Raw genomic sequence first — 12520 nt, forward strand, 5'->3', positions numbered from 1 at the left:
ACCTCAGGAAGGACGCTGGGGTACCTGGGGAATGTTGGGAATATTTCCTAAAGTTGCTGCACCAAGACTAACAGACACTTTCTTAAACTTCACTTAATCACTTAACTTCCCGTTAGTCGTCGATTTGCTCGAGCGGGCGCCAGTAACATCTCCATTTGTCCCTGTCGCGTGCTACTGTAGCCCAATGGTATCTGTTCGCTCTGGGAACATGAAGAGCCTCAAACCTATCGTTCATGATGTTCACAAAGAAGTCTGACCATCTGGTAGGTGGGCGGCCACGCGGTCTTTTGACATCCCATGGAATCCAGTCGGTAACAGCGCTAGTCCAGCGGTCATCTTTAAATCTCATTACGTGACCATCCCATCTGATTTTTGACACCCTGTCAAATGAGACAGCGTCCCTGATTCTTGATCATCGACGATGTCAGAACTCCGGATTTTTCTCTCATTCTCCGGATTTTTCTCTCATTCTTAAACTTAGGAAAGCTTTTTTTCACACACCAATGTTAAGTGTAGATTAACAATTTTTGTTTTAATTTTCATCTTATTAAATTAGACGTATTTCTTTTCCCTTTCTTGCCTGACCTTGTAGCTTTTTCACTCTTTCAGATATAGAATAAATAAAATACTCTGGTTTATAATTAGTAATGTATAGAAATAGTGCAAGAACCAAATTAGAAATGAAAGATACTTAGAATATTCTTTTCAGATTTTAGCATTGTTAGACACTCCTGGCATGACAGAAACTTTTAAATTTTGTTTTTCACAGCAAGCTCCTGGAAGAGAACAAGGCAGAGTCTCTTGCCCCTGCGCCCGGCTGTCCTCGCCGGGGCCCTTTGGAGGAGGGCAGATTGATTTTCCCTCTCTGCCCTGAGCAGAGACCCGACAGCTGAAGACCTCTGGTACCCAGCCAAAGCCATGCTGAGACCACTCTCCCCATGCTTGGACAAGGAACCGGCAGAGGAATTCAGGTGTGCAGGACCCAGAGCTGAGATCTCCAAGCCTGCTCGGTTCGGGACTAGGCCTCCTCCATCCAGCTCCCCCACCTTCCAGTAGCTAGACACTCACCACTGCTGTGTAACCCCATCAATGGCCAGGATCCGGAGACTCTAAAACCAAGCTCTTGTAGCGTGTGGCCACGACCTCTTATTCTCTAGTTCTCACTCTCAGAGAACCCGGCAGGCTACTGAGAGTATCATACCCGCCTGTATGCCTGACTAGGAACACCTGTAAAGGTAATTAGAGGCTGCCCCAAAAGCTTCCATCCCTCTTGGAGAGCCCGGCAAGCTACCGAGAGTATCCCGCCTGCACAGCAGAGCCTGACAAGCTAACCATGGCATACTCGATATGTCAAAAACAGTAACAATTAATGGTCCTCATTCCTCTGATCCTGAAGGAGCCCCCAATATGTCATCGGGCCACACTAGCATGTGACATGAATGAATGGAGACATTACTGGGCCTGCTCGAGCGAATCGGTGAACAACAGGGTGATAGTGATAGTGATTTTCACAGCAACTTGAGCAGGATCAAAGGAATTGGAGCATTTCTGCACATGTTAATTTTCCTACACCACTAGCCTGATCCCTGAGCACTATAGGGGAGACCAGGACACAGACAGAGTACTCCCAGGGGTGGCTCCACAACTGAAAAACACAGAAAATCCATCTTTGAATAATAGTTTTTCATAATGATTATGTAATCACTAATTTAATTCAAAATTAGCCAGTTGCAATCATAACTGAGAGTGTAATTTTTAATAAGAAATTTACCTTCAACATTAGTCTTTATTATTGATATTGATCCTTTAATATTCTTTGAGTCCCCTAAGTAAAGAACTAATGGTGCACTTGTGATTTTAAAGAGGTGACTTTGGAAGATTCCCCAGAACAGGAGACCTGCCCAGTGTTGTCACTATGTGAGGGGAGGGAGGAATGTAGATTCTAATCTCCAGGTTTCTCTGTTTTGGGAGGGCAGAGAGGAAACGAAGGTTGATCTATAATGATGAATTCATTGAGAGTCACATCTGTGATGGTCTCTGTATGGAGCCTCAGTGTAAGGAAGACCCTTAGGCTCTGGGGTGTGGTGTTTCTGGGGGTGCTGGGAGAGTGGGGGCTCAGGGAGAGCATCGATGTTCTGGGTTCTTCCTCTGTCTCACTGTGAAGGGCTCAGTGCTGCAGGTGTCACTGGACAGGGTTACTCCTTTGCAATGTCTGAGGGGTGGAGAGGGAATGGGGAAAACTGAATTTCCATTTAGTGAGTGGATGAGGGACTAGAGGTCTCTCCATTTGAGAGAGCAAGACTCCCAGATGTGGGTGACCAGGTAGAGGCTACCAGGATGCAGGTTAGAGGGTAGGGGTCAGTGGGCACAGAGTGTGTGTCTCAGAGCAGAAGGAAGGAGCCAGCACACAGCTGAGTGGACGCCAGGACTTCTCTTTCTCATGAAGGGACTCCTACCAGGAAACCATGATAAAAACTATAGGGGGATTTTAATTTCTACAAGAGTATAATGTGCCCCTCAGGCCTCCAGGAAGTCATGTTCCTATCACTAAAAACTATTATCATGAGGCAGAGAGTGAGACAACCTCCTTCTTGCCCACAGTGGGAATGGAGAACTCAGGACAAGTTGCCCATGGGTCCATCTGAGTGGTGAGGGGCAGATCAGTCCTGATCTCCACAGAAAGATGATTTATCTGGTCATGAACAACATTTCCTCAGGGGTTAGTCCTCAGAGCCTCCTGGAGGCCTGCACCCCTGATGCTCACCTAATTCTTCCTGCACGTGGTTTGTGTCTGGGCCCACACGGCCTTCCCCTCACTGTGTCTCTCGCACAGTAGTACAGGGCCGTGTCGTCCTCCCTCAGGCGGCTCATTTGCAGAGAGAGTGTGTTCTTGCTCTTGTCTCTGGAGATGGTGAATCGGCCCTTCACAGAGTCAGCATAATGTATACTATCACTATCATAACTAATGTACGAAATCCAGTCCAGGCACTTCTCTGGAGCCTGGCAGACCCAGCTCATCCCATAGCTGCTAAAGGTGAGTCCTAAGACTGCACAGGAGAGTGTCAGGGACTTCCCGGGCTGCACCAAGTCTCCTCCAGACTCCCCCACCTTCACCTCACATTGGACCCCTGCAAACACAAATACATTCTCGTCAGGAAACTCTCCTCACACAGAGGATCTGCCTCTCCCATCTCTCCCATTCTGCTTGTCTATGTTGCCAATGACTTACCTCCTAACACAGCCACCAGGAGAAGTCAGCTCAGCCACATGCCATGTTGGTTCTGTGTGAGTCAAGATGGAGCCCCTGGGAACCCCTGAACTGACTCCTCTCCTGGAGCTGAGGCTGGGCTGGCCTGTTTTCATCATGACAGGGAGAGGCTCATTTGCATATTCTGCTCCTACATAAAATGTTCTATTTGAACCTATCGATTAAGGGAAGGAATCCAGAACAAGTGTCAGGTTCTGGGGGTGACTTGTGACTCGAAAAAGATTCTGTCATGTAATTATTATATGAAAAAAATTAATTTGTGACATTTTGTCCTTATTTATTATCTACAGTCATACTTCTGTTTCATGCATTATTTGTCAGAGAAAATCTTAAATACTTTATACAATATTATCATAACACATTGTAAGATTTGGCCCCATTATTGAGACAAAAGTAATCCACTAAATGCCATCGAGTTATGAATGATTTGGGAACCAAGAGTTAAAACAGGAGTAAGGCAGAATGGCCAGATAGCATAGCCCTGATATCTGGGAAACTTGAGGCAAGACCCTGTGTCTGTTCTGTCTCTGCTGTTTCTCCCAGAGGAAACATCTCTGAGAATAAAGATGTTTGTCCTGATATCAAAGGCCCTCGGATGTGTAAAAGCTTAGCTCAGGTAGACTAAGTGAGGCAGCTGACCTAAGAATGTCTTTCTTCTGATGATTCCTGGTTCTAAATGAAAACTCACTGTGTTGGGCATTAGGAACTCTTAGTCCACGAGCCTGTTCCTCCCCGGATCCCCCCTCACCTTTTCTCTCTTAAGTCTATTTTTAAAATGCTCATAGAACCCCATGGTTTGTCCCTGTTCACCAGGATTGGTCCCCAGTAACAAGAGATGTAGAGGCAGCAGAGGGGTAAGATTCTTCCCTTGCATTGGGTGACCAAGGTTCACTCCTTGCACTTTGTATGTTTTCCCATGCCCCACCAGGAGTGATTCCTGAGTACAAAGCCAGAAGTATATTCAGAGTGGCCCAACAACAAATCCAAACCAAAAGAGACTGAAGGATAGCAGTGGTGGGGCACTTGCCTTGCACATGGCTGACCCAGGTTTGAACTCTAGTATCCCATATGCCTCTCCCAGAAATTTCAAGAGTAATTGCTGAGTGCAGAGTCAGGAGTAATCCCTGAGAAACGCCATGTATAGCCCCAAAACCAGACAAAAACTCACAAATCACACCAAACAAAATATGGTTAGCATCTACCAAGAACTTCCCTGTAATGAGAACCAATTGTATTTATTCTAAATTTTGCCTTTACCTGGAGGATGTTGGAGACTAGTGTGCATGAAGCTGCATGGGGCGTGACGCTTCACATCAGCCCGACCCCATGGTCTCCTTCTTACCATGTCAACATTTGATTAACAGTAAAAACCAAAGGAGGCCATGCCCTACACAGAATACTGATTATACATCATTAATGTTTCATGAGCGCTGGCATATATGGAGACCTGTGCAGTGATCATGGCACCCAAAACAGTGGATAAATCCCTCACCCAGTGTTTCCCCTTGGCCCATGGTATTCCTCCCCACATGCCTCAACCCTCCCTCCTGCTCTCTGTAGTGCTTCCTCTTTTTGTAAGTGTATGTAGGCTGTGATGCCAAAGATTCACTCTCAATAGCCTTCCACTCTTGGAATATATTATGGGTTTTTACCCTTACTAAAGGCGTCTTGGATTACTCTCATTCCTAAAGCATTAGAATAGGTCACGTGAGCTTTCTAGGAGCCTCCAAGGGGTCCCTGTGAGGACAGCCATGCGCGGGGGCAGGAGATTCTGTGTTGTTCTCTTCGGGATTCGGCTTTTATAGTCTCTGGGTCTTGGCCGTTGATGGGATTACCTGGTGCCAAGGGCAGTTGGTGTGTGTAATGCCTACCTATTGGAAGATGAAGGATCTGGGTGGAGGAGTCCTAGTCCCGATCTGAGCAGGCTTGGAGATCTCAGTCCAGGGACTCGCATGCCTGGGTTCCTCTGCCGTTTCTTTCATGCATGAGGCTTGTCCGAATGTGTGGAGAGTGGTCTCAGCATGGCTGTGGCTGGTTCCTGAGGTATCGGCTGCTGGCGCTCTGCTTGGGGCGGGGAGGAAAACTCTGCCCGCATGGCAGTCTGATAAACTCCCCGTGGTATACTCAATATGCCAAAAACAAGTAACAATGATGGGTCTTATTCTCCTGACCCTGAAAGGGCCTTGAATATGGCACTTTCTAAAATCTCAGGGCTAGGAAGAAGGAGACGTTACTGGTGCCTGCTTGAGGAAATTGATGAACAACGGGATTACGTGATACCGTGATACCGTTTTCCTAGAATGCCATTTGGCTACACTACCACGTGACAGGGATGAATGGAGACGGTACTGGCGCCCACTCGAGCAAATTGATGAGTAATGGGATGTCAAGTGATCAATGAGCAAGTGACCATGAATATCATAAGATGTTGGAATTCCAAAATTGTAAATGGTTGGTGTCCAGAGACATCCCTGCAGGGAGCCAATCCATTTTGAGATTCATCTGGGAGTCTCTAGATCAAGGCCGCTGATGCCCTGAGATTGCTCCCAGAGGCAGAAAATGGGTGTGACAGCCAGGACCCAAAGCGGGCAGGGAGATGGGGAAGGACCCCCTCACAATATTAATAAGACAAACTAAGAACCATCCTCTATGACAGGATATGCAACGTCATGTGTGAACCCAGGCTGCCCCTGCTGGACCTACGAAAAGAGAGAAGCCATGGGAGAGCCCCACCAGGAGAAGTCCCAGAAGTGAAGGACCCTGAGGCATTTCTATCTGGATAGTTCATCTGACATCACACTCTCCTGTAGAGCCATGGAGTGATCACACTTTACACACAGGAACTTTACCTGACTGGGACTCACTAAAACCCAAGATGAAGGAACTTAGGTGACAGCTGAGATTCTTAGCCGTAATGAAGACCAAGGATGGCGCAGTGCAGGCGATGTGATGGAAGTAACAGAAAGGGGCAAGTATGGAGACAAAAACAGAGAGAGACAGAAACAGCTCAAGAAGTGCTGGGCTAACTGGTGTTGGCGTGGATGTGGAGAGAAAAGGACTCTCGTTCACTGCTGGTGGGAATGCCGACTGGAAATTCCCTTTTGGAAAACAGTATAGACCATTCTCAAAAAATTAGAAATTGAGCTCCTATTTGACCCAGCAATTCCACTCCTGGGAATATATCCCGGAGAGGCGTGAAAGTATAGTAGAGATGACATCTGCACTTCTATGTTCATTGCTGCACTGTTTACAATAGTCAAAATATGGAAAAATTCTGAGTGCACGAGAACAAATTACTGCCTAAAGAAACTTTGGTACATCTACACAATGGAGTACTATGCAGCTATTAGAAAAGATGAAGTAGTGAAATTTACATACAAGTGGAAAATATCACACTAAGTGAAATGAGTCAGATAGAGAGTGACAGACATAGAAAGATTTCATTCATCTGTGGAATATAAATTAACAAAATAGAGACTAACACCCAAGAGTCACTGTCACTGTCCTCCCATTGTTCATTGATTTGCTCGAGCGGGCCCAGTAACGTCTCCGTTGTGACAATTGTTACTGTGTTTGGCATATCGAATATGTCACGGGCAGCTTGTCAGGCTTTGCCGTGTGGGCTAGATACTCTCGGTAGCTTGCTGGGCTATCTGAGAGGGGTGTGGAGGAATAGAACTCGGGTTGGCCATATTGGCCACTTGCAAGGCAAACACCCTACCTGCTGTGTTATCGCTCCAGCCCAACACCCAAGAATAGCCGAGATAAGTACCAGGAGGTTTACTCCATGGCTTGGAGGCCAGCCGCACATGCTAGGGGAAAAGGCAGCTCAGATAGAGAAGCGAGCACCAAATAAAGCATGTTGAGAGGGTCCTCTCAGGATGGGAGAAGCATGCTAAAAGTAAACTATAGACCAAACAGGATTGCCACTCAATGCCTCTTTTGCAAACCACAGCACCCAAAAGGAGAGAGAGAAGAAAAGGGAATGCCCTGCCACAGATGCAGGGTGGGATGGGAGGTGGGGGGTGGGGTGGGAGGTATCCTGGGATCATTGGTGGTGGAGAATGGGCACTGGTGGAGGGATGGATATTCAGTCATTCTATAACTGAAACCCAAGCACAACAATTTGTAAGTCGACAACTGTACCTCATGGTGTTTCACTAATAAAAAAATAAATAAAATAACAGTGGGGAAAAAAAGAAGTGCTGGTCTGAGTTTGTGTGGTGGACAGACAATGAAGTTGGAGTGTGTGGGTCAGTGAGGGACAGAGGCAGCTAGATAAACCAGGTCTGGGAGGGTTTGATGGGGGTGAGTGTTGGTGGAAGAGGGATGGGGACTGTTATCTGAGGGTGTCACTGAACATGGAGCAGCTCTGGGAGCAATGGGGAAGGGTCGTGTACTGACGCTGGATCCAGACCTGACTCTCATTAAGGCTGGGTGCTAACAGGTTGCAGGAAGTGTGAGAAACTTGATCAAATTGGTACAATGATACTTGCAGGGGGGTTGCAAATGAACATGCCCTACGACTTAGTGATGGCAGAGCAGGGGCCCGAGTTCCCTCCGACTACAGCACGGATCAGTTTTGATTGTGTTCTGATTCTCCTGATGGACCTTACCCCCTCCTCATCCCTGTGCCCCTTTCAGTCCTGAGCGCCCTCTGGTGGCCCTGGAGACCTCTGCAGCCCAGCATGTCTCAGCAGTTTTGTGTCTGGGCTCACCCTGACTTTCCCTCACTGTGTCTCTCCCACAGTAATACACAGCTGTGTCCTCGGGAGTCACTGAGTTCAGCTTCAGGAATAACTGGTTCTTGTTCGCGTCTTTGGTGATGGAGACGCGGTTCTTGAGGGATGGACTGTAGTAGGTGTTTCCATTATAACATATGCACCCCAACCATAGCAGGCTCTTCCCTGGGTGCTGGCGGATCCAGTGCCAGCAGTTACCACTGGTTGTGATGGAGAATTCGGAGACAGAGCAGGTGAGGGAGAGGGTCTTGGAGGGGACCACCAGTCCTGGGCCCGACTCCTGCAGGGTCAGAGCAGACACAGCACCTGGAGACAAGGAGAATCAGTCACTGTCAGTCCCTGCAGTCACTCCCTCCCCTAGACCCTGTCACATCTGGGACACTCACCCAGGGGGCCTGTCCCCAGGCAGAGGAGAAGACCCCACAGAATCATCTTCTTCTCTACCAGAACTCTGCCTTCCCCCAGAGACTCAGCCCTGAGTAAGGAGACTGCTGTGATCTACACATCCCAGACAGCATTTCACCCTAGAGACCGAGAGGGATTTGCATGAAGCGATCAAGTCCGTTAAAAGGGGAAACTTAGTTGCCTTGAGTCTCCTTGTCCCACTGGGGCATTGAACTCACATACGTGTTTGGGGGACTGAGAATTCAGTCCATGGGGCACCTTGAAAGAGGTTATGTGAGGGTCCTGACTCAGTCTACATAATAATCAGTGTTAGCGACACTGACATTACAACTTCTTTCGTTTGAGCGTCTTGAAATATAGAATGAAAGTTGTTTACATTTTTCCCTTTTTGATAGTCATTGGGCTACACTAGCGCGTGACAGGGACAAATGGAGACATTACTGGCACCCGCTAGAGCAAATCGACGATTAACGGGAACTCAAGTGATCAATAATCAAAGAAACTCTAATACTAACCCTCTTTTATAATACTGTAACTGGCTTCATTTAAGCTATGATTCATTTGAAATATTATCAGTATCTGTCTATATGTATGCATCTTTCTTTCATTGTATGAATCCGTTTTTTGCTTCCCAAAGTGTCTTGACCTTACATTAATCAATGTTTTTACAATGTTCTCTTCAAATAGGTATTCACTTGAGAGTCTATGCTATGTTTTCATGACCCAGTTTTAGCAAGAAACCTCAAACATGTAATGAAATTTCTCTCCCTGGACATCTGGACAGCCTCTAGATCCGATTACACCCGTGGTTCCCTCCATTCCCCAGGTCGTGTCTGCTCGTCCTCCCTTCAGCAAGAAGCCTTGAGTCAGCCCCTCAGGATCACCTCAGCCCAGAGGCACCTGTCCTCTGAGCCTGCTCATCCTTTCCTAGTGTTTAACCACAGATCACTGCACACTCATGCAGTGTTTGTGGTTGATTCATATTTTCAAGGATGCATAACTTTTACAAGAAGTTTGTTGTTTTGTGATGTGACTGGTGTTTGAAGCATTAGCCTCAGTCTCCCAGCAAAGAACACTGGAAATCCTGCCTCAATGCCCTCATATCTCACCTCACAGTCTCCTAATCTGACTCACAAAGCTCGGAAACGTGTGTGCTAGCCAGTCCCTCTGCACTTCTCACGTGGGCATTGAAAACAGGGAGATTGAGGATGCACAATATCAAGCGGGTCAAAAGTTCAGTCCAACTCGACCCCTAAACACTTTCATTGCTTGAGGAAAGCTGAATCAAGAGGGTAGAAACTATGTGTCTCAACTCACCAGGGAATAATATGCTTGTTAGCAGCTCAACATGCTGGACTCAATCACAAGACAAAGTTACTTTTACCATTGGGTGTAAATAAGTTCTAGAGAGTCTGTGAATTCCCAGCTATTAAACTGAACAATTAGACCCTTTGAACATCCCTCCAGGTCACTCAACTCATGTCTGCACCTTTTATGCTGCACAACTCTCAGGTTCTCTGTGCAAACACAGCCCTGTGACATAATTCCTCATTTCACAAGTATAGCAGCAAAGCAGAACTGACCTGACTCAAGAATCCCACAACCTTCCCAGGAGGTGCTCCATGTTTAATTGTTTCAGGCTCAGTTTCAAGATGAGCCTCAAGTACCTGTATGTGTCTCCCAGAAACACAAAATACATAATCGTGTAGCGATGTCTGTGTGATCCTGTCACTGCAGCACTAAGTGTTGTAGGAAGTTGTTCACAGGACCCAGTGTTGACTCCTTTTGCTTCTCTGTTCAGCCATGGAGTCCATACTTTACCTCCTTAATTTCTGTTTTAAGGGTATTTTTATCATTATTTCCTTCAATCATTATAGATATTTGCAACTTTCACTGTTGTTTTCAGTTTAGGATCACTGAGTGAATTGGTGCTCTGAGGTGATTCTCAGAAAGCATCGAATGTTCTGACGTACTTGAGATCTTTCCCAGACTTTTATCCCTATTTATTAAAGCCATTATAATTCTTTTCTCTTTCCTTGTGTGTTGGCAGGTCCTTGTGTAACTCTAAGTGGTCTGTGTGGAGATCTGGTGATTGTGCTCACACTGGTAGGCTACTGCTGTGATGGAGTCATTTTAGGAAACCATTGTTTTGTAAATTTAATTTTATTTTTACATAATTGTTCATAGTGTTTCATTATATTCAATATTACAACATGAATCCCACCACCATTACAACTTCCCACCATTATTTCCTATTTTCCCAACCACCACCTAAGCCTCCTTGAAGAGCAGGCCTGAAATGGTTTATTTTGTATTACTTGTTAAGATTAATTCACCAAGAATGATCAAAAAAGATTTTCTTAGACGAAAGTGTGTGAAGATTGCTGTGTCTCACCCTGGAGCCATTAAGCTCTTATATACGAGATTACTCACCTGTGTTACAGGTTAAGCCTTGTGTTTTATTATTTTCTTCATCGACATGGGTTGCCTTCTACTTTACATCACATCCAATGTGGTGTGCTAATCCTGGTATATCGTGATGCAGAGTAGGAGATGTCACAGCAGGAATTTTAAAATGTTTGTGGGGTAATGCAACTCAGGTTAAATTTTAAAATGGCTGGTGTCTTTGGAGTTCAGAAGCATCTCTGCAGCTCAGTGATCTCTTTTGAGATTTCTTTATGTTAGATCATTTATTGTCCATTGCTAATTTAGAATATCTTGGTTGCGCAGTCACACACTTTTGGAATCCTAGATTGTAAATGGTTGGGTTCCACTGACATTTCTGTAGGGCACTAATCAATTTGGGGATTCAGTTGGGCATCTCTGGACCAGGGCTGTTAGGTGCGCTAAGATGGCACCCGGAGGCACATTGTGGAGGTGACAGCCAGGCCGACAAGCGGTCAGGGAGCTGGGGAGGGACAGCCCGGTGCCTCTTCTGCCATGCATCATGGAGATTTAGCCCTGGAACCCCCATACCTGGGCCTTGCTTGTGGAAGCTCTTCATGTGTAAACCCACAAAAAATAAAAGGCCGACGGTCGATCTCTCCAGCTGCCCGCGTTTGGTAGTCTCAGACCGTTTTCCCACTCCACGGGGATCGATGGCGATGGTCAGGCAAAGGAAGGAAATGGGGGCCAGGCTGGTTGGTCTTAGCAGCAGTTTATTACATGGAAGAGATGTATGTCATGGAGGCCCCAGGATCTCTCAAGCACGTGCTCCTTTGTTCTCTCAGCTCCTGTCCTCAGCCCCATCTTCCCAGGTTCTCTGATGCACTTGTCCCCCCAGAGAGCCCTGAAATCTCCCTTATATAGATCATAGTACCTCTAAAGGGCGCAATATAGTGATGTCATCAAAAGGAGTTACAGAAAGAACATTGAGGCAAAACATATATTGTTTCTTTACATCCGCAGACCAGTAATCCTTTTACAAGCTACAAGCACTTGGATTAGCACAACAAAGACAAGTCTGCTAGAGCTTGGAATCTAAATCTCCAAACTCAGCCAGCTTGGAGCCAGGCATCTACATCCCAAAGATCAGGCCTGGCTTAGCACCTGGGATCTGCATACCTAAGGCCAGCTAGGTTCCTGTGAGATAAGAGAAACTGCCTCAATATACTGAAATCATTTATTGAAGGCAGTTTGAAGGGGAGAAAGTTCAGTCTCATCCAAGCTAGTCAGCACAAAGGAAAACTGCTTCTAGGACGTGTTTCTCCTCTCCTTGCCCAATCAACATATAAGCATACATAATATTAATCATTTTGTATGGATACAGTAAGAAATACCTTGAGCTTATAGAATTGCTCTCCTAGGGCCATCTCGATCTCAGACTGCAGTGCTCAGACCAGATAGCTTTCCTATTCTTAGCAGCAGAGTCCTAGTCTCGTCGTTACTTTTGGGTCATGACAGCATTTGCCTATGATCAAACTCTTAACCTATAGTTAAGAATCGTGGCACCTTGGCCTGGCCCATCGTGATTCCAGAGTAGCACATAACTTACCGGCTTACCCTGGTTCCATCCAGTCCCACGTCGGGACCCTGCCCTTGGGGTGCTAGGAAGTGAGGGCAACTGAGGCTTAAGTTGAGAAGGCAGATGCCCAGGAGTGAATAA

This window comes from Sorex fumeus, unplaced genomic scaffold (assembly GCF_029834395.1).
Source record: "Sorex fumeus unplaced genomic scaffold, SorFum_2.1 ptg000022l, whole genome shotgun sequence".
NCBI lineage: Eukaryota > Metazoa > Chordata > Mammalia > Eulipotyphla > Soricidae > Sorex > Sorex fumeus.